The following is a 22,901-nucleotide window of genomic DNA, read 5'->3' on the forward strand; positions in this document are numbered from 1 at the left end:
TCATGCATAATAGACGTGAATGTGAAATCGGTACCCGGGAGGGAAGAGCCAATGTTAGTTGCTTTTTTTTTTTTGGAGGAATGAGACTGAATCAGGTTGTGAAGAGAAGGACCTAGAGTTGGGCTGATGGAGTTTACAGTAGCCCTGTTGTTTCAAACCTGGTTCCATGACAAACAACTCCAGGATCCATCACCTAAGCATTGATCCACAGCAGATATGCTGTACCTGTAATGTGCTTTTATTGACACGATCTTTTTTTCCAACACCTGTTTGAGCATGGTGTCAAATTGTTAAAAAAACTGAAACAAAAAACATTTAGTGTGTGTGTTTGTGTAGCATGTAGCGGCCTCTGGATGATAGCATCATGCGGTGCCGTATCCACATAATCACTTATTGATCCTTCTGTTGTCAGCAGAGCTATAAAGTTGCCCCATCAAGGACTCCTTCTGGCAGCGGTCACTGAGGACTCAATCCATGCAAAGCAGCGCCATGATGACGTGAGGCCGTGCGTACATCTGCTTTGCATCTTCTTTGCATACAACTGGTTGGCTTCTCGGCAGCTGAGTTTTCAGCATGTCTGGCTTGCTGTCGGTCCATCACATTCTCATGAATGTGAAATGTAAATAAGTATATGGTGCTTTTCAAAACACCAGCCATGTACTGGAAGGAATAACCAGGTGTTTCCTGGTCTCTGGCTGTTCCATTGTCTTCTTCTGTACTGGGAAACAACCTTGTTAAATCTTGAGAGCCATCTTTAGTTGCCTGTCTTCCTCATCCGTGGGAACGTTCTCTGTCCTATGGTTTAGAGTCCTGATGACTCCTAGTTTGTGTGGAGGATATAATGTATAGTGTGTATCATCTACATGTATGTAAAATCTAATTATTAACCTGAATATCAGTTCTCTTATGTTTTGACAATCCATATATTTTTCTGATGTAGAATCATGACAACCTTAAGGTTGTGCTGCTTCTCTTACTGTATTCATTGAATAAAAGTGAAGGTGACCAGTGCCTCCTCCCCATACTGTGTGTTATCTGGATAATTAATAATTACAGTCTTCTGATGTGTAAACCCCATTTAAAACCTTTTGATGCATCAAGGCTCATCAATCCTAACAAGGCCTCTGTCACTGTATAGACATCTTGCTAAATGGAACAAGTGTATGGCTAATCAGGCAATCCTGGAGGATCCACTCCAACTCTAATGGAACACTTACTCTAAGGTAAACAACAGGGATAATATGAAGTCACTTATAATAAACACAAACTCTTCATTACACACATCTTGATGCAATGTGGGGTAAGCTGCTAGCATAATTAGTATTTCAATTCCTGGGCTACTTACTGTGATACTCTAGGTTGATGTTAGCTTTGGCTGCGTCCCTCTTAAGGTGCTCCAATGTGTGAAATGGTCTACAGTAATCCAAGGTAGACTTTAAACAGCCAGACTTCTCAATTGTCTATTCAATCATGATCGGGTGGGATGTTTTCATTTAGAACAGCACTATGTCAAAATTCAGTAGTCCTGACATCTATTGTTCCTTTGTGCTACATGGCCATCAGGCATGTGGAGAAAAGAAGTCAACTTTACTTGTGAGGAATTTCAAACAGCAGAAAACTTTGGAAGGTCAGTGTCTTGACCATATTTCACTGTGGGTTCCCTTAGTGCTGCCCACGTGCTCATGTTGATAGTTTGTTTGAACTGCAGGTGAGAGACCTGATCGATATGCACCACTGTCAATCTGAGAGCACGGCATAGACAACGTGAAAATACATACTGCTTTGTGTATTACAAGAATTTAAAGACACCCCCCTTCTTTTACAGAATGTGTTGTAATGAGTTTTGATTTATGATTTTATGAATATATATTGTTTTTTTTCACTTCTGATCACAAACAGAGCAAGCATCCAAAACAAATTTGCTCTGGAAAGAGGAGCATTTGTTGAGGGTCATGATTAATTCTACTCTGCCCAAAATAAATCTTACTATTGTAGCAATGTAAATTTACCAAACAATTACAAGACTGGAATGTTGTTTTTGTGTTACTTTACCATGGCAGTACTGTACAGTATGTGCAGACACACCTAAAGTAATAGTTTCAGTGGGATATATGATTAAAGCATGAAGCATGTTTTAATACATTTTTAGCCTTTGGATTATTTTTTTAAAATTAAGGTCATGTCGTCATATTTTACTAAGTGATATTTTAGATTTTTTGAGTTTATATCTGAAGAATATGCTTCACCAACAAAATGGATGTGAAGTTTTAAGTCAAAAGGTGATGTAGACTGTCATAGTTCTTTAGTTTAGGTATACATTTTTTCTTTTCTTTATATACTGTATTACTATATGAACTTTTCCTTCAAATTCAAACAAAATCTTCTCAAGGTACTTTAGGTATAATGAGAATAATATATTGTACAGAAAACCTAACAAACCACGTAACAATAATATTACATTTTATTCATAAGTACCCTTCATACAGTAGCACTCAAGCAGACAGATACTGTAGAACAAATAAGCAAAAAAGTAAATAGATGAGTCAGGACCACACAGTGCAGTGATTCAATTGACTAGAACATACTGTATTGAACAGATGGGTTTGGAGTCTAGCTTGGAAGAGAGAGAATCAATGTTTCAGATGTCTGGTGAGTTCCGAAGTTTGGGAGCAGAGTGGCTGAAGGTTCTGCTCCCTTCGGTGCTGAGGCAAACAAGAGGGCACAGTAAGATAGATGGATAATCTGAGAGCAGGAGGAGTGTGGAGATGATTTGTGTTGCGTAGATGGAAGAAAGCAGATTATTATTAATGTGGGATTGGAATGATAAGGAGCTATTGCGGATGAGACACAGAGTCTTTGCCTGAGGAGAGGGACAAACTGAGGACCTGTATACTTTAGATAGTGTTAATTTGTTACCAATGGGAAGGAATCCTGTTTTATCACTTTAATTTTAGGTTTAAGTTTAAGTTTGAGGTAAACCAGGATTTAATTTCAGCTAGACAGTTGGCAAGTGAGGAGGGTGGGAGTATGAGGTTGGTTTACTGGATAGGTACAGCTGGGTGCCATCAGTGAAGCGGTGCCAAGGAGAAGGGGGTACTGTAGGCATACTGACAAGGGACCCCAGGATAGAACCCTGAGGAACACAAGTAGTAACAAGGGAAGGATGGAAACTGAAGAGTTTGTGGTCAATGAGTGTAGAGTCCCATGAGAAGCACTAGTGCAGGGACGAAATAGTGCGATTATGGAAGAGCTGACTAGCTTGTTGTAGATGTCAGCTGTTATCACTGTGTGTTATACATCATCATTCATTTGTCATATTTGTAATTTATATCTTGGGGTGATGAATGGGAACGAAAAACATCACTATAATAAATATGCAAATACATTAAGTCCAGTGGTGTTCAGGGCCTTGGTTTGGCTTGTTGGACACACAGTATCATCATCACTCAGCCTGTAGATAAAGCAAAAACATCCAAAACACCATCCCTCTTAGTTGTATTACAAAGTAAAACATAAACAGCAGCAGATAAGCACCAAATACAATACAACTGAAATGTCAACAAAATATCTGTACATTAAATATTGTAAACACTGTTCAAAATGATTGAATTCCTTCTCATCAGCGCTTCCATCTTGGATGTGACCTGCTAGCTTAATGTGTAGAGCAACAGCCTGGGAAGCAAACATCCCTGTGTCCATCACCAGGTGTGAACAGTACTTGAACAAAACGATTCGCCCTTGCTGCACTGTGGCTGCCTGCTGCTCCCTCAGGTGACGGCTCAAATGCAGAGATAAACTTACCTCACTGCTGGGATCAATAAAGTTTAGCATTATTATTTTCTCTCTCTCCTCTCTGTTGTGTTTACTATAATACATGGCACAAATTAATTCACACAAAAATGGGAAACTGTACATCTGCAGTCAAATGTAGGTCTTTTAGCTATATTATACACTGTACACTACAATAAGAGAAGAGTGTTTAAATGTATACAATGAGTTTTCATGTGGCTTGTGAGGCTGTCCTTTGTTCCTACGTGTGTCCAGAACAGTTTAGCATATTAGGATTTGCTGTCCATTGTCTTCATGCATCAGCCCTAACAACAAATGCAACCTGTTGTATTGGGATGGCTAATTTGGTCCAATACCCACACATTCTCTCCTGCAATTTTTTCCACTGATGAATCCAGTGTTGTATCTCTTCCAGCTATGGTACACAACACCTTTGTTTTCATATAAATGTGAAATTTCAATAATGTCTGGTTAATACAATAATACTCTGTGTTAAACTTGGGATGAAGATTAACAAAACAAAACTGTATAAATGTTGTAGTGGTGGCTAAATGCTGTTCTCTGCTGGTCACACTATCAAGGTAAGTTCAAAGTGGCAGTTCACTGCTGTTATCGCAGTTAATTACAGTTGCATCGATGATCAAGGCACAGCACACCCTAACAGTGTTTCCTTCATTGCTGAGAGCCTCAATCATGCAAATTTAAACACGGTTTTGCTTGAATTCCAGCAGCATGTCAAATTTTGTTACATGTGGAGGGAGCTCTGTGAATCTTGTTTACACGCAAGCTATTGCTGCTAATGTGCAAATTCCAACATCCACCATGGTATCTGATGTTTTGGTTTCAGGACTGCGTGTCAACTCTACAATATATGTAAAAATACAACACTTCTCCAAGAATGTACACTTTCATGCCACTTACTGTATGTGTGTATGTAGGAAACTTCATCAACTGCACAGTTGATTTCCAACTATACATCTTCTGACTGTCCAATAATTTCTATACAATAAAATATGTATATTTATATACGTATGATAAATAAAAAACAAGGTGTATAGAACTAATACCAATCTGCCAGGCAAAGCAGATCACAAATAGACTGTTTGGGCCCAGTAGTACTTGAAACCTACAGAGGAACCGATGTGTAGCGTTAACAACACAATCTGTTACCTGTAAACGCTTGCTTTAAGCCCATCAATTTAACTTTGCACTAGCTAGGCGAACATAGCCACAATAATTCACCTTTATGTTACTTCTGGCAGTCGAAGAACTCATTCAATCACACCAGTCAATCTGTGCTACAACTGTAAGACAGTAATCTATAACCGTGGCCCTGAAGTCGCCTGGTGTCACAGTGTGCAGCCCCACGTGAAAGCTTGTTCAGGCATCTTCCATTCATCCTACACAGCAAAACTCAGAACAAACCTAAGTTTTGACTGTCAGAACATAAACGCTTAAAAGTGATCGCTCTTAAATTTTGTCACGGTGGAGAGGCGAAGTAAGACCCCCTGGACAGGTTTGATCTCTGCTCTGAACAGAAACAGAAATTCTCGCTCTGTCACTCTGTCTCTGTTGCTGTCATGGGAGGAAAGTGACGAAAAGCAAAAAATGACACATTTGTGCATCTCTGAGCAGAGATCATACACCTGCACAATCTGAGACACCTGCTGAAGGACAACAGTGTGCCTTTCTATCTGGAGGGAAGTTGCCAGGCTAGAAAATTCATGATTTCTTTATCTTTGTTTACCTTGTTTGTCTTAAAGGTTTGAGGCCATATATGTCACCAATGATTTCCCATCAGTAAACAAGTGACTTCCTTCAGAGTATAATGGGCTGAAACTCTTATTACAAATCACATTTTCAGTTTGTGAAAGTGTCTAAAACAATTTCAAACCTGTGCCATGTGATCAATCCTGTTTGAGAGATGTAACAGAAATTTTGATCAACATAACACTATCTATGACTAAGTCTCAACCTTTAGAAATGTCTCCAAATACTTTTCTGCTGTAGATCAATAACCCAATCACCACATCCCAATGAAGCATACAGTACAAATGACCAGTAAGTGATTATCGCATTGTAGCAGTGAAAGTATCGGTGTTAACTGATATAGATTGTAACGCTCGACTTCCACTGTTGCTAATTAGCTCGCTGCCTGAGCTGAACTCTGCTCACAGTACATTTAGGGTAAAGGAGAAGAAGCCATGCAGCGTTTATCCTTCAGTATTCATCACCCTGCAGATGGAAGATCTCAAAAATAAAGTAATGACGTCATAACGTGAATGAAAATAAAGTATTTTATCCAAAAATCCACAGCAAAAGTATAAAACAAAATTGCAGCAAAATTTTGGCAAGAAATGTGTTTCACAGTTTGTAATCATCAACAAATAAAGCTTAAATATTGTTTACCACTGCATTATCATCTCCTTTATTGACATTTATGGTTATGATTTGAGCATATTTATTGGTTTTGCAATGTATTATTCCACGCAGTTGGTTGGGTATGAAGCCTGGTAAAGATGTTAACTACAATCTCATTTGTCCTAAATATTGGGCATAAAGAAACTGATGTGTATTGTCATTGTTGAATTTTTTTTTAATTGCTTAAATACGAATTTAATTGAGCAAAGAATGTTTACACTGTCATCAGGCCTGAGACTAAAGAATGGTTTTGAGTCCCAGATTCACAGATTATGTTTACTGCATTTTAGAAACAGTCAAAATTTATTTCAAATGGTGTTTGCAGAGCAAAGCAGGAAATAATAGCATGTTACTGTTCTAAAGGATTTCACACTGATCTTGTCATGACATTAGCATGACTTAGGTACCATTCCACCAAGCCCCCCTACACCAGTCATGACCCCCCACTGTGATGTACTTAATGCGTGGCTGCCTTGTTAACGCCCCCTAAACTTTTTTAAGAAATGACCTGCAATTGCACATCCATGCACCAGGTGGAGCAGTGATGTGTAATCCAGGCCCACAGGCAGATTGGAGAGAGAGAACAGAAATGAGCGTCTTAAATGTAAAGTAGTTTATAACTGAACTTAAAGTTATTTATGTCTAAGCAAGTAGAAAATTACAGCTGTTATGAATACAATGCCCTTTAGTCAAACATTCAGTCAACATCCACATGGATATTTTATTTGTTTTAATTATACTGTATTGTATGTATTACTGTATTGTAATGTTTAGCTCTAAATTTACTGGCATTTTTTGACAACTGACAAAGACTAAAAGCTTCCTCAGTCTGAGGGAAGTTCCATATCATCCTCCAGTTTGGCTTCACTTCACACTTGCAAAGGCTCGTTACGTGAACAAAAGACACAAAAGTGAGTAGGTGTGATGAACCCTCCCCCAAGAAGGACACCAGACTTAAAGAGTTGACATGACTCAACTTCAACACAACTTTACCTGAGCCATGAAAACCAGATATTTTTGTAAAGGTTAAAGGTTCCACTCAAATCAAGGCTCTGTTAACATAATGCTGTATGGAGGAATTTAGTTACTGTCCATACAGTAGGTCTCCCTCAGAGGATCAACAGCCTAGTGGTTAAGGCACAGAAGCTCCCAGCTAGAGACTCCTGGTGTAAACTTGCCTCTGGTCTCTTTTGTTTACTACACAAATTCAAGTGACGCAAAATACAGAGATCTGCATACATATGTGTTGTGAGTTATGCCAGCTGATATTCTTTCCGTTCATTTTAGTCACCTTTTACTGCCAAATGTCACCGCAATCGGCTGATTGTGACTGCTCAATAATTTTCAAGTTAACTTACAGACTTGTCTTAAAGCAGAAACATTACCAAAAGTGCAGGAACCTTCAGTCTGAGTAAAGGCACTATCCTCTATTTACAATAGGCTTCACTTCACACCTGTAAAGAACTGGCTCATCAGTTGAACAAAGGACTGTGAGAAGGTGTGAAGACCATGTCCCCCATGAAGAACATATAATGTAAAAGCTCCTTGAGAAACATTTCTGCTCTAAAATAATGTAGTGACCCAACTTTCAGACAACTTGGTTTAGGAAATGGTCAAATGAACTGGACGTTTATAAAATCTGTAAATAAAAAAAACTTGTTAAAAAGAAAGTGTTAAGTCTATGGCTTTAGGATATAAAAGTGTCATGTTTCACGCCATGTCCTGTTTGTCATGTTTCACGCCATGTCCTGTTGTCACACTACTTCCTGTTTTATTTTGTAGACTTCCCGTTGCCAGTTCAGTGCTCACTCCCTAGTTCATTCACCCACACCTGTCTGTAATCAGTTAATCACTCACCTGTGTATTTAGTCACCTCCTGTTCCCGTAGTCACTTGCCAGATTGTTGTATTCGTGTTTCATCAGTGTCGCGTGTTTCCTGAGCATTCCTAGTTTCCCGTGTTTCCTGTGTTTTCGTGTTTCGTGTTCCGTGCTCCTCGTGCCTGTTCCTGTTTTGCCTAGCTCCGTGTATCCTGCCTGTAAAAGAACCTGGACTAACTACCTGACCGTGAGTTTGCCTTATCCCCGTTTGTACCTTTACCGAGCCTGTTTGTGTACCGAACCCTGCCTGGACATTTAATCAGAGATTGCCTGCTCCCTTGTTTACCGCTCACTGAACACTTCCGTGTATGACCTGGACTGCCTGACTCTGCCGTATCTAATAAACCTGTGTTTTATCATAATCGTGCCTTCGTGCTGTGCATGTGGGTCCGCCGCCTGCCCGAGTCCTGACAGAACAATCTGGCCACACTTGGACCCAGCCAGCACTTAGTCTCCGGTCAGGTCAGTGACTGTTTTTTTTTTCCCTTGTTTTCGTACGGCGAATATTCTTCTCCCGAGGGAGCATGGAATTCACCTGCGCCGAGCTACCCAGTGACCTACGTGATTATTTCAAGATCCTCGCGGAGGATTACCGACGGGCGATTAACCCGGAGAACCAGCGTAGCGCCGTTGAGGTGGCGATATTGACGCTGGAGGACGATGACAGCGCGTTAGAGCGCCCCAGCGTTCGTCGCCTCTATGAGCGGCTGTGCGCGAGGTACGAGGAGTTAAGCGACGCGGTCCGCACCACGCCAGCGCCGGTCGCACCGCCGATGGTTTTGGTTTCCTCCTCCCAGCCCCGTCGGACCGTCGTGTCTGCACCAACCTGCCCAGCTCCATGGTTGTTCCGCTGGGAGGATTTCCTGCACTCACGCGGTCCCCCGTCTCCAGTTCAGCCGCGCGCTGTTCAGTCTCCAGTTCAGCCGTGTGTTGCCCAGTCCCCAGTTCAGCCGTGTGTTGCCCAGTCCCCAGTTCAGCCGTGTGTTGCCCAGTCCCCAGTTCAGCCGTGTGTTGCCCAGTCCCCAGTTCAGTCGAGCCCTGTTCAGTCCCCAGTTCAGTCGAGCCCAGCCCAGGTCTCAGCCCAGTCGAGCCCAGCCCAGGTCTCAGCCCAGTCGAGCCCAGCCCAGGTCTCAGCCCAGTCGAGCCCAGCCCAGGTCTCAGCCCAGTCGAGCCCAGCCCAGGTCTCAGCCCAGTCGAGCCCAGCCCAGGTCTCAGTCCAGTCGAGCCCAGTTCAGTCGAGCCCCGCGCCAGTCGAGCCCAGTCCAGGTTTCAGTCCAGTCGAGCCCAGTCCAGGTTTCAGTCCAGCCCAGTCGAGCCCAGTCCAGTCAAGCCCAGTCCAGTTGAGCCCAGTCCAGTCGAGCCCAGTCCAGGTCCCAGTTCAGTTGAGTCACGCTCTGGTCCAGCCGAGTCTAGCCCATGTTCCAGTCCAGTCGAGTCACGCCCCAGTCCGGTCCAGTCACGCTCAGTCCTTGTCCCAGTCAGAGGGCACCGTCCGTCTGACAACTGTTAGTTCCACCCAATCAGGCCCGACGTCTCCCCCGTCGAGCTCGGCAGCTGTAAGCTGTCATGCCAGCTCCGGAGGGGACGCCGTTCCAGTTCCTGTCGATCCGTTAGGGGTCGTTCTTGTTCCTGTCGGCCATGTTGCGGCCGTTCCAGTCCCTGTCGGCCATGTTGCGGCCGTTCCAGTCCTTGTCGGCCAAGTTGAGGTCATTCCAGTTCCTGTCCCTGTCCCTGTCGGCCAAGTTGAGGTCGTTCCAGTTCCTGTCCCTGTCCCTGTCGGCCAAGTTGAGGTCGTTCCAGTTCCTGTTCCTGTCGGCCAAGTAGATGCCGCTCTTGTTCCTGTCGGCCAAGTAGATGCCGTTCTTGTTCCTGTCGGCCAAGTAGATGCCGTTCCTGTCCCTGTCGGCCAAGTTGAGGTCGTTCCAGTTCCTGTCCCTGTCCCTGTCGGCCAAGTTGAGGTCGTTCCAGTTCCTGTCCCTGTCGGCCAAGTTGAGGGCGTTCCCGTCGGCCAAGTTGAGGGCGTTCCCGTCGGCCAAGTTGAGGGCGTTCCCGTCGGCCAAGTTGAGGGCGTTCCTGTCTCTGGTCCCGTTCCCGTCGGCCAAGTAGAGGCCGCTCCAGTTCCCGTTCCCGTCGGCCATGTTGAGGCCGCTCCAGTTCCCGTTCCCGTCGGCCATGTTGAGGCCGCTCCAGTTCCCGTTCCCGTCGGCCATGTTGAGGCCACTCCCGTTCCTGTCGGCCCTGTGGCGGTCGTTCCAGTCTTCGTTCCTGTCGGCCCGAGAGAGGTCGTTCCAGTCCCTGCCACCCTCGGAGCCGCAGCGCCCGCCGGCCTCCAGGAGGAGGCGGCGCCTGCTGCAGCTCCTGCGGACCTCCAGGAGGAGGCGGCGCCTGCTGCAGCTCCTGCGGACCTCCAGGAGGAGGCGGCGCCTGCTGCAGTTCCTGCGCACCTCCTGGAGGAGGTCGCGCCAGCTGCAGTGCCTGCGCACCTCCAGGAGGAGGTCGCGCCAGCCGCAGTTCCTGTGCACCTCCAGGAGGAGGTCGCGCCGGCCGCAGTTCCTGTGCACCTCCAGGAGGAGGTCGCGCCGGCCGCAGTTCCTGCGCACCTCCAGGAGGAGGTCGCGCCGGCCGCAGTTCCTGCGCACCTCCAGGAGGAGGTCGCGCCGGCCGCAGTTCCTGCACACCTCCAGGAGGAGGTCGCGCCGGCCGCAGTCCCGGCGGACTCCCAGGAGGGGGTCGCGCCCGTCGCAGTCCCGGCCGCACCTGCATCGGTTCCTGGCGGCCCGGCTCCGGCCGCTCCTGCATCGGTTCCTGGCGGTCCGGCTCCGGCCGCTCCTGCATCGGTTCCTGGCGGTCCGGCTCCGGCCGCATCTGCACCCGTGTCTCGTCGCGGTGGTCCAAGGAGGACGCCGCTGGTTCCCGTGTCTCGTCGCGGTGGTCCAAGGAGGACGCCGCTGGTTCCGGTCTCTCGTCGCGGTGGTCCAAGGAGGACGCCGCTGGTTCCGGTCTCTCGTCGCGGTGGTCCAAGGAGGACGCCGCTGGTTCCTGTCTCTCGTCGCGGTGGTCCAAGGAGGACGCCGCTGGTTCCTGTCTCTCGTCGCGGTGGTCCAAGGAGGACGCCGCTGGTTCCTGCCTCTCGTCGCGGTGGTCCAAGGAGGACGCCGCTGGTTCCTGCCTCGTCCTTGTCTCGGCTGCCGGACTGGTGGCCTCGCCCTCGGCGCCTCCTGCTGCCTGGATGGCGCTGCCTCCTGCGGCGACGCCCGCCTCGACTCCTCAGCCCATCGGATCAGCGTCCGCCTGGAGGACGTTGCCATTCGGGGTGGCCCCCGGGGACATCGGCCCAGTTCAAGGGCACTAAGAGTGCCACCCTGGCTCAGCGGCTGCTGAGCAGGATCTCGCCACGCCGTCACCCTCCGTGACGGAATCCCTGGACTTCGTGTTCTTCCCCGTTCGTGGACTTTGTTATATGGACTCTTGCCTTGACCCTCCTCCGGTCCTCCCTCCACCCACCCTGCTCGTGTGCCTTGTGGGGTAGGGGTTCGGTCCCTCCTCCTGGGGCCACCCTCCGCCCGCTCTGGTTTGGGGGGGGGGCTTCCGTGGGCGCCGTGGAAGGCGCCATAGGGGGGGGGGTACTGTCATGTTTTCACGCCATGTCCTGTTTGTCATGTTTCACGCCATGTCCTGTTGTCACACTACTTCCTGTTTTATTTTGTAGACTTCCCGTTGCCAGTTCAGTGCTCACTCCCTAGTTCATTCACCCACACCTGTCTGTAATCACTCACCTGTGTATTTAGTCACCTCCTGTTCCCGTAGTCACTTGCCAGATTGTTGTATTCGTGTTTCATCAGTGTCGCGTGTTTCCTGAGCATTCCTAGTTTCCCGTGTTTCCCGTGTTTTCGTGTTTCGTGTTCCGTGCTCCTCGTGCCTGTTCCTGTTTTGCCTAGCTCCGTGTATCCTGCCTGTAAAAGAACCTGGACTAACTACCTGACCGTGAGTTTGCCTTATCCCCGTTTGTACCTTTACCGAGCCTGTTTGTGTACCGAACCCTGCCTGGACATTTAATCAGAGATTGCCTGCTCCCTTGTTTACCGCTCACTGAACACTTCCGTGTATGACCTGGACTGCCTGACTCTGCCGTATCTAATAAACCTGTGTTTTATCATAATCGTGCCTTCGTGCTGTGCATGTGGGTCCGCCGCCTGCCCGAGTCCTGACAAAAAGTTTCCCTTTTTTAAACTACCAACTAACAAAAACAGTTTAGTTAAAAACTGTGGGTGAGAAGTTGTGTGCTTTAAACCACTAGGCTCTTATAAGTGATGGATGGATGAAGTAGTTCACAAATGTATCTGGTTACATCAGGTAACAGCACTGCAGGACTCTGGTGCTTTGGGGAGAAGGGGGTGGTGTGAAACCAGTCTAACTGGTGTGTGGATTGGTCGTTCTGTCAGAAAAGAGGCTCTTATTGTTATGTTCATCTAAGCTTGATTAGAACATTGAAATGTTCTTTTTTTAATTTAAAACAGCTCCCGAAGCAGGCAGACTGACACACACTACATTCAAGAGAATAAGAATAATATATAGAATGAGAATTTAATAATTTCATTTGTGAAGTCCAACTCAACCTAATACAGCCAGTAACTGATAAACCTCCAGAAGGTAGTTTGGCAGCTGTGGCAGCGTGAGCTGCCGATGCTTATCTATAATTAAAAAAAAGTTAGTACAACATTCAATTCTGAAATGAAGTCAACTTTTCAAGTTTTCTCAACTTTTTAGTTGACTGTTTAGACAGACTATTGTCTGTCTGTTTGTCTGTCTGCCCTAGCAAACAGTGTAGAACTGACATTATCAGATCTATGTCCTGTTCTCAGAACTGTGCCTATACTTGCTGTTTGACCCTAACTCTACGGGTCAGATACTAAAGCTCCACCTTTTGGTTTTACCCTGGAATTGCGTCTTTGGTGCTAAAATGGGGGTGGCCTCATTAACATTTTTAACGCCTTCCCCAGACAGACCAAGGAGGGGGGCTGCTGACAGTCGGCTGATGAGGGTGTGATAAGTGTGTGATCAGCGTCAGAAAGGTGACTGACAGTCGACTGAAATCAGCGAAAATGAACCGCTCCATCTGTATACCTCCAAAATTTTAGCATGTTAGGATACTGTAATAAATTGGTTTTCTATACACTTAAAGGTGAAGTGTGTAAAATATAAAGGTAACTATGAGTCACAATTAGTGGCATAGCATGATTATAAAGACCTTCCACCAACCTGTTTTATTTCTGTCCAAAGATCCCTCTGAATTTCATACATTGCATGTTGTAATAATCCATTTATAGTCGACTTTGTAGAGTGAGCGGATTTTTGAACTGTCATGTATACAAAAATCCTGGTTTATATAACTGGGACAGAGTGCTAAAAAACCTGAATCCCCAAGGTAGCTGTCTTAAATTAAGTGCAGCAGCAGTGTGTAGCACACTCAGCAGGCTCCCACCAAAACAACGACGCCAAGACGTTCCAGAGGGGGGAAAGCAGAGAAATAAAGTGTTTGAATGAAATAGACTTTGTTATATAGATATCACATTTAAAACAGCGTGCGATCTGTAGAAGTTTTAAGATGTTTCCACTGCAAATGTCACACAAAAACAACTGTTAGTTCTGCCTGTGCTGTCAGGCTGCTCTGACACAGTCATGTACAAAAGGCAGAACAATGTCTTAGACAGTCTAAATCTGTGAACCATGACTACAAAACGAATCCGGTGCAGGGGAGAAAAGCAATTAACGACCTGCATGAATGTGAATTTACCTTGTGTGGAACATATTCCTCGATGACTCATTTAACCTGAAATGAAATGAAACCTCTGAGAATCCTGCTTACCTAGACTTAGAGTATATGAAACCTAACTGTGTCTATTGTGTGTCTATTCTGCCTTATGGCACAGCTGCAGATGCTTTGTCTGCATAGAAATAAGTTGAATCATAGTTTTCTTGTCTGTGTTTTTTTTTTTATCAATGCAGCTGTCCATCCAGACTGTTTAACAGCATTTGACTCATACTCTACCATATACCTGCAAATACACTCCAAACTGCAGTGTTACTGTGCTTTACTGTGTGTGCATACTGTAAGTGCAGTTATTGTGTATTGTGCTCTAAGTGCTTCCACTAAGTGGGCGGCCTACAACTCAATATAATTCTAAACACCTCCTGTGCACAGGCGCAGACTTCCAACACTGCTATTACTGCTCTGCTAATGTTCACACTGTGTTGCTTCGATCAGTAGTGATGCTACTAAAGAAAAAAAGTTCAAATATCAATGATTACTGTAGAAACAAGGGTAAAGAAGATGGAAATATTCCACGGTAAAGTTGCATAGGGTCAGTTACGTCCTCTGATCAAACCCTTACTTGAGCTCCTCTAGTTCGCATATCAACCCCAACTAGGAGTGGATGATGCCATTATTCATCTGCTCCATCACACCTACAACCACCTGGACAAGCCTGGCACCTCAGTGAGGATCATGTCCTCTGATTTCTCCGGCACATTTAAAACCATTCGGCCTACATTGTTGGGAAAGAAAATGAAGGACATGCAGGTTGAGCTCTCCAGGTTGGGGGAGATTTCTTACCCCAAGTGGAGGAGTTCAAGTAGCTATGGGTCATGACCGAAAGGACAGGATGCCTCCTCAACGCCTCCCGAGGAGGTGTTCCAGGCCTCCTACACCCGGAAAGTATCCTGGGAAGGACCAGGACATGCTGGAGGGACTATGTCTCTTGGTTGACCTAGGAGCGCCTTGGGGTCCAATTGGACCTACAACTGAAGATCAGTAAAACTAAGGAGCTGATGATAGACTTTAGGAAATCTGGGAGTGCTGTCACCCCTCTCATAATTAAAAATGAAGAGGTAGAGGTGGTGACTGAGTACAAATACTTGAGAGTGTACTTAGACAATAAACTGGACTGGAAAAAGAACTCGTCAGCAGTGAACAAGAAGGCTCAGAACAGGATGTACTGTACTTCCTGAGGAGGCTCAGGTCCTTTAACGTCTGCAGCTCCATGCTGAGGATGTTCTATGAGTCTGTGGTTCCAGTGTTTTAGACTGTGGTCCCTGGGGCAGCAGCATGAATATAGCAGACAGTATCAGACTGGACAAAGTGATCAGGAGGTCTGGTTCTGTTCTGGGGGTGGAGCTGGACCCCCTACATGCTGTAGCTGAGAGGAGGATGCTGGTCCAACTCCTCTCTATAGACAACACATCCACCCCCTACACAGTGTGATGGCTGGACAGAGGAGCACCTTCAGCCAGAGGCTGATCAGAATTAGGTGCTCCACAGAACGCCACTAGAGATTCTTCCTACTGGTGCCATCAGCCTGTTACAACTCCTTCTATCTCTGTAAGGGTTGATCTTCATCCATGCAATAACACAACGTAACGTAAAAAACAACATTTGCTAGTAATTAGATGTGAGTGTGTGTAGATGTGCATTCTTGTTTTGTCCCTACCCTCTTGTATGTACAGTGTATGTATAGCATCTCTAACTGACAGCGTTCAATGTGTGCAAAAGAATTTGGCATTGATAAAGTTTTTTTAAATTTTCAATCTTGAATCTTAAAATGGTATCTTTCCATTTATGGTCAACCAAGCTAAATGAAGACATGTGTAGTGTCAAGCAGCAAAACAGAATAAATGATCGCCCATTTTTGCTGTGAAATGCATCCTACAGTATGCTCCGTGTTGCACCTCAGACTCAGCGCTCAGAGGCATCAAGTTAACAGATGCTGGGTGCCAGGGGAACGTCCATCCCCTCTCCACGAATCCACTTTTCTTTTCTCTCTTCCAGTTGTCCTCTGATGGAAGGTCCCCCTGGCATTTTTCTTTTCACAGCCCCGAAATTCATAAACAATGTCCTTGTAACTTATTTCTCCCTTAACTAATTTCCACCATCTGTTTTATAACGGGTCATGTGCTGAGTGGAGGGGAGAACGCTGAGAACGGAAGCAGGAGGAAAGCAAGACATGCAGACGTTCTGCACGACACGATTACGGTGTGTGGAGACTGTGGACACGTTCTGTAGGAGCTGACAGTCCATGTTAGTTGACAACAGCGACTGCGGATCACAACAGCTCTAACTGACAGCTTAAGAACCACATCAAGTTCCCATCTCCGTTGTTGTAGGAGAGGCAGCGTGAGGTCTGCACACTCAGAAGACGGACTCTCATTCAAATGACATCAGATAAGATGATACAGCTCATTGAAACACAGCTGTACTGGGAGCAATACTGAGTTTCCTTTAATAGTAATACACGGGCAATATTTTATTCTAATCAGTATTCAGAGGTGCAAATACTTTCTATTAAGAGAATGAATATATGAACTTCTACAGCTTCTCACCTTTCTAGAAACCCAGGTATTCTACCTACCCGCTCTTTCTTCACAATTTCTGGCTTTCTCACTCCCATGCGATCCTCTATCTCACATCTTTGTGCATCTACTAGTGCTAAGAGCTTATCTGTACCCAGGCAGTACCTTGCACCTCCACCCTTCTTTTTAGATTTTAGTCTGTGTCTTTTCAACTCCTGGGGTGCAACCCGCTAGCTACATGTAACTGTCAAGGCCTGGAAACCGTCTACCTCTGATTATGCTATCATGTTGCTTTCTCTATGCAGTTATCTTTCATTCAGGCCAGAAGGAATCCAGTTTCATATTGGCCATTAAAATTTAACGAGACAGGAGTTTAGAGGTGGGTGTGGGACGTCAGTGACCCAGAGGGTTAGATTCAATTCAGTTTTGAGCTGGGTGGATGGTGAGCATGACATACTGTAGTGAGCACATGCTGGACAGAAAACTGCATCCAGCAGGAACCCAACAAAATAAGACCCAGTCTGTTACCGTAGGCCGTTTGATTGTCCAGTCTGATAATGTTAGATGCTCAGGTGAGTAATCAACATGTAGAATCAGTGGCTGCCAGCTTGAATTCCAGTAGCCTGTGCTCAATTCCTCGTTCAATGATATGAGTCAGATTGGCAGAACTGGGACCAGTTTTACACTGCTTGACTAATAACGAAAACTCTGATGTCATTCATTGTGGTTATGCCCCCCACAGCATTTAAATCCTATAATAAATTAACCTTTCAACATTAAGTATAATTTATTCGGTCATTTATCTATATTATGAAATTATATATTACTCATAACACTCGCTTTGGCATGAAACTTTGCTGACACTGCAAATATTTACATAACAGCATCTGCTGGAAATTAATGATGTCTGTCTAATTTACATATAGCTTCATGAATAGTGGTTTGCTTTGATCTTGAAATTTTGAGTGGCTTGTTTTCACATACTGTAATGCTGATTCCAACTTGCAATACAAAAGTGGAAACATCATTATACAGTAAGCTGAAAAAGTATGTGTGTGGACTGATTGTGTGAGAAAATGTGGGATGTAGCCCGACCTGAATCTAGTTGTTATTGTACTTACTGTTGACTAAGTTGACTGTTAGCATGTTGCTAGTTATCAGAGGGCATTCACTTTATATAACATCTAAATCACTGGTACCAGTCCGCAGCCTGGGGATTGGGAGCCACTGGTCTACTGTAAATGATAACTTCCCACCTTTACCTGAGCTGACAACATGACAATAGCCTTCTGCAGGTCCTTATCCTTCATCCCTTCTATATACATCCATAATGAGTTAACATAATGAGTCCAATCAGAAGAATTTATTAAACTACTTGATAATGTTGCGTATAGCTGAGGTTTACTCCAAGTTAACTGTGTTCTCATACGCTTTTATATCATTTTCTTTACAATGTTGAGTAACAATTGTTTGGCGGTTGTCTGGCAGCCTGCCAACTGAGCAGAGAGCGATAACTGTGACTGATCTGCCATTCTGGTTCTCAATTTCAGAAATATTGATTATTGTTCAATGCGCGAGAAGCTTTTAGTGTTAGTAGAGAGTGAAGAAATAGCACAAATAGTTCAGTGCAGAAGTCAGTTTTTGTGTACAGTTGTCAGGGACTCGAAGCAGGCAGACGGCGAACCCACATGCACAGCACGGAGGCGATATTATAATCAACAAAAGGTTTATTCTTAAAGGCACGGTCAGACGGTCCAGGTCATACACGAAAAGGCTCGGCGAAAGTACAGACAGGGAACAGGCAAAAACTCACGGTAAGTAGATAATCCAGGGTCGGGCAGGATACACGATACAGACAGGAACACGACACGAGAAACACGAACACTCAGGGAACTCAACTCATGAAACACGAACACTCAGGGAACTCGAATACGACAATCTGGCAGGGAACTAAGGACACAGGTGGTGGTTAAATACACAGTGACTTGATGACTAACAGAGTGCAGGTGTGGGTAATGAGCAGGGACAGCTGTGACAAGACAAGAAACCGGAAGTAAAGCTAGACCACAAAACAGAGACCGGGAGACTACCAAAATAAAACAGGAAACGGAAACTGGAACCAAAATAAGACAAGCAGGACATGACGTGAAAACAGGGAACAACTAGAAACAAAGACACGGATCATGACAACAGTGACAGGTTAAACTTATTTCAGCATTCACCTTCACTTGAAAACAAATTTCACAGTGCATCAACATTTTTCTTTACAACTACAGTATGAACATATTTTTTGGGATTCAGAACTTATTCAGGATTTATATAGTATAGAATCAATCGGCTAAGATGATATGATCTACTAGTCAGTTCCTTCTCTGTACAGTACATTGTATATGTCACGATCTGGGTCTTGGGTCGCCGTCCCAGTTCCTGTCGGCCATGTTACGGCCGTTCCTGTCGGCCATGTTACGGCCGTTCCTGTCGGCCATGTTGCGGCCGTTCCAGTCCCTGTTCCTGTTCCTGTCGGCCATGTTGAGGCCGTTCCAGTCGGCCATGTTGCGGCCGTTCCAGTCCCTGTTCCTGTCCCTGTCGGCCAAGTAGACGCCGTTCCTGTCCCTGTCGGCCAAGTAGACGCCGTTCCTGTCCCTGTCGGCCAAGTAGACGCCGTTCCTGTCCCTGTCGGCCAAGTAGAGGCCGTTCCTGTCCCTGTCGGCCAAGTAGACGCCGTTCCTGTCCCTGTCGGCCAAGTAGACGCCGTTCCTGTCCCTGTCGGCCAAGTAGACGCCGTTCCTGTCCCTGTCGGCCAAGTAGAGGCCGTTCCTGTCCCTGTCGGCCATGTTGAGGCCGTGCCAGTCCCTGTTCCTGTCGGCCATGTTGCTGCCGTTCCTGTCGACCTCGCAGCAGTCGTTCCTGTTCCTGTCGGCCACTTAGAGGTCGTCCTGGCCCCCGTTCCTGTCAGTCTCGGAGAAGCGGTTCCCGCCGACCTCCAGGAGGAGGACGCGCCAGCTGCAGTCCCGGCGGACAAAGGAGGGGGTAGAGAAGAAGAAGTAAGCGGAAATAAAGGAGGGGGGAGAGAGAAGCAAGAAGTAAAGGAGGACAAAGGAGGGGGGGTCGCGGACAGTAGCAGTCAGGAGGACTCCAAGGAGGGGGTCGCGCCCGTCGCAGTCCCGGCGGACCTCCAGGAGGGGGTCGCGCCCGTCGCAGCTTCCGCTGCATCTGTACCTGGCGGCCCGGCTCCGGCCGCACCCGTCGCAGCTTCCGCTGCATCTGTTCCTGGCGGCCCGGCTCCGGCCGCACCCGTCGCAGCTCCCGCTGCACCTGCATCTGTTCCTGGCGGCCCGGCTCCGGCCGCACCTGCATCTGTTCCTGGCGGCCCGGCTCCGGCCGCACCTGCATCGGTTCCTGGCGGCTCGGCTCCGGCCGCACCTGCATCGGTTCCTGGCGGCTCGGCTCCGGCCGCACCTGCATCGGTTCCTGGCGGCTCGGCTCCGGCCGCACCTGCATCGGTTCCTGCCTCGTCTCCACGTCTGTCGTCGTCTCTGGTTCCTGCCTCGTCTCGGTCTCTGCTGCCGGACTGGTGGCCTCGCCCTTGGCGCCTCCTGCAGCCTGGATGGCGCTGCCTCCTGCGGCGACGTCCACCTCGACCCCTCGGTCTCCAGGATCGGCGTCCGCCTGGAGGACGTCGCCGTTCGGGGGGGTCCCCGTGGACGCTGGCCCAGCCCAGGGGCGCTGGGGGTGCCCCCCTGCCTCAGCGGCGGTTGAGCAGGATCTCGCCGCGTCCCCACCCTCCGTGAGGGACTCCCTGGACTCTGTGTTTTACCTGGTCGTGGACTTTGTTTTTGCCTTGTGGACATTCATGTTGGGTTCTCGTGATCATGAGACCCGTTTTTGTTTTGGTTTTTCTGGTTTGAGGCCCGTCCTTGTTTTGGGTTTTTGGTGGGTTCTCTGGTCTGTGTTCGGGCGTGGGTTTTGTTTGATGGGGGTTCCCGTTTTGCCCTCCCCCGGTCCGCCCTCCGCCCGCCCTGTCTGTGTTCTGTGCGGGTTGTTTTTGGTTCTGTCCCTCCGCCAGTCCTCCCTCCGCCCGCCCTGCTCGGGTTTGGTTTTTTTTGTTTTGTTTTTTTTTTGGTCGTCTCGAATCCGCCCTTGGGAGGGGGGTACTGTCACGATCTGGGTCTTGGGTCTAGTTATTTCCGGTTTTATTTTGGTAGCACTCCCGGTTTCTGTTTCTGTTTCGGCTTTACTTCCTGCTATGTCACTCCACAGCTGTTCCCTGCCATTACCGGTCAATACCCACACCTGCATGCGATCAGTAATCAGCTCAGTATATTTAAGCACCACCTCTCACTCTAGCAAACTGCCAGATCGTTGTACCCTTGAAGTCACGTATCCAGCAATTCCTAACTCTGAGTATCCCGTAGCCTGACCATCTTCTGGACCTCTGACCACCGATCTCGTCTTACCCTTGCCGGTCTTGTAAGTTTTGTCGCTACCGCACCTAGCCCGTTTTTGACCTGTCTGAAGCCCGCCGATTTCTGTACCCTGATCTGAGTCTTCCCGGTGATTACCTTCTGCCTGTCTGGACCCGAGTGAGCTGAGCCCTGTTTTGTGCCTAAGAGCTGTTGTTACCTGTGTATGACCCCGGACCGTTGTGACCTGAATTTTTGGATTAAATATCAGTTTGACCGCATCTCCTTGTCTATCGTCTCTTCGCTGTGCATGTGGGTCCGTTCATTGCCGCACCCTGACAGTATAAAACCACAAAATTGTTGGTCATCTGTTTTTCTTTTTATTGTAGGTTAGTGACAATATAATTAATTACTGGAAACATACGTTTTTAAAGGAAAAAGTACTTTTCACACATTTTTAAGTTTCTTTTATTTGTTCAGACAGACAGATTTGATATGACTCAACAGTTGCTGGTATTTACTGTGGCAGATGCTCATTATCTGTAATGAGTGTTCCAGTTTTAACTGATACTTGATATTATAAAAGCAAGCAAGGGCTTCTATGTTGTATTCTCATTTTTCTATGAATTCTCTTACAAAAGACCTCCATTTTGGGTTTAGCAGAAATGTTTATTCATAATAAAAAAATAACAACACTGTACGACTGTCTGTCTGTAACCTGTAAAGAGGTTTAGACAACAGACAACAATCAAATGCAACTACAGTATGCTTGAATTCAAAGAATCTGAAACAATTCATAGATTTCATTGGCATTTCATGTCTGGGTGCCATTATATTCACAAAGCATGACCATGCTCTGCTGTTGAACATGTTGTGTGTCTCTACTTGTTCCACGACATACAATCTCATGGTACATCAATAGCTGTCTGAAGTGAGACCTCCATTACTGGTTTTGTGTTGCATGCATACAAGGCCCATTGCCCGGAAATGTCCCTTCTTTCTCTGATCTGTGTCTCCACACATATGCTGCTGTAGCACTATCGGACAGCTCTTGTGGCTAATGGCGTTGGCGCTCGGCAGCTGAAAACCAATCCATCAAACAGAAAAAATGGTGGAGGAAAAAAGAAAGGGAGGGGAAGGGGCAAGTTAAGAGATGGGAAAAAAATGTGGCACTGTGCGTCATGGCTTTAAATGGCTATTCATCAAAATGGTACCACTGTCAGGCCCCATGTCTGTTTGTCCACAGGGGGAACCAGACCCATGCCAAACTCATTTATAGGCATGTGTGTCAAGAAACAGCCCATTATGAAGGCTCACACAAGGGAATGCAGACAATGAGAGAGCCGTAGATGTGTTGAGTTTAATGCAACAGATTTTGAATGCACAGCTTCAAGATGCAAGCTAAATGCGTCAGTGACACAACAGCATTTGTCTTGGAAATCATGAGCAGAACGCTCAATTTATACAATTGACGTCAATCTATTTACATTAAGTATCATCTTTCCTCTTGAATCACACAGTCGTGATTCATAGTGTAATGTCTGCACAACACCTGCCAAATCTGGCTATTCATTTTTGAAGACAGATTTGCCTTTTAAAGTGAATTATATAAAACTATAACATCCACTAAAAATACAAGCTAGTCCTATGGTACACCTATTTGTATGATAACCCCACACTCATTATGCGTGCTAGAAGATGGTGTCTTGCCTATACTGTATACAGTATAGAGAAAGCTTACATTTTCTCAGTACTGTACATTCAGTGCACTACAGTGATGTCAGCAGATAAAGTAGGAGCAGGCTTCATGGTGTTCAACCAAACTGAGAAGTGTAGCTAAGGGAAAATGAATCCCAAACCCTGAGTAATGCACGGGTCCATTGGGGCCGCAAAATAGCCAATTCTTTGTGGTCTATAAAGCAGTTACTACACTGGGTGACAAAATGTTCAGTTATTCAGCTGTGCAAGTCCTTGCACCTTTCTGTACTTCCTTACAGTCTATCTTCTCTTATCCTAACAACTGCAGCCACTTGTTCATTTTCAGTGTTTTTGCAAGGACAGAGC

The sequence above is a fragment of the Betta splendens genome, chromosome 21 (genome assembly GCF_900634795.4).
Source record: "Betta splendens chromosome 21, fBetSpl5.4, whole genome shotgun sequence".
NCBI classification, from domain to species: Eukaryota; Metazoa; Chordata; class Actinopteri; order Anabantiformes; family Osphronemidae; genus Betta; species Betta splendens.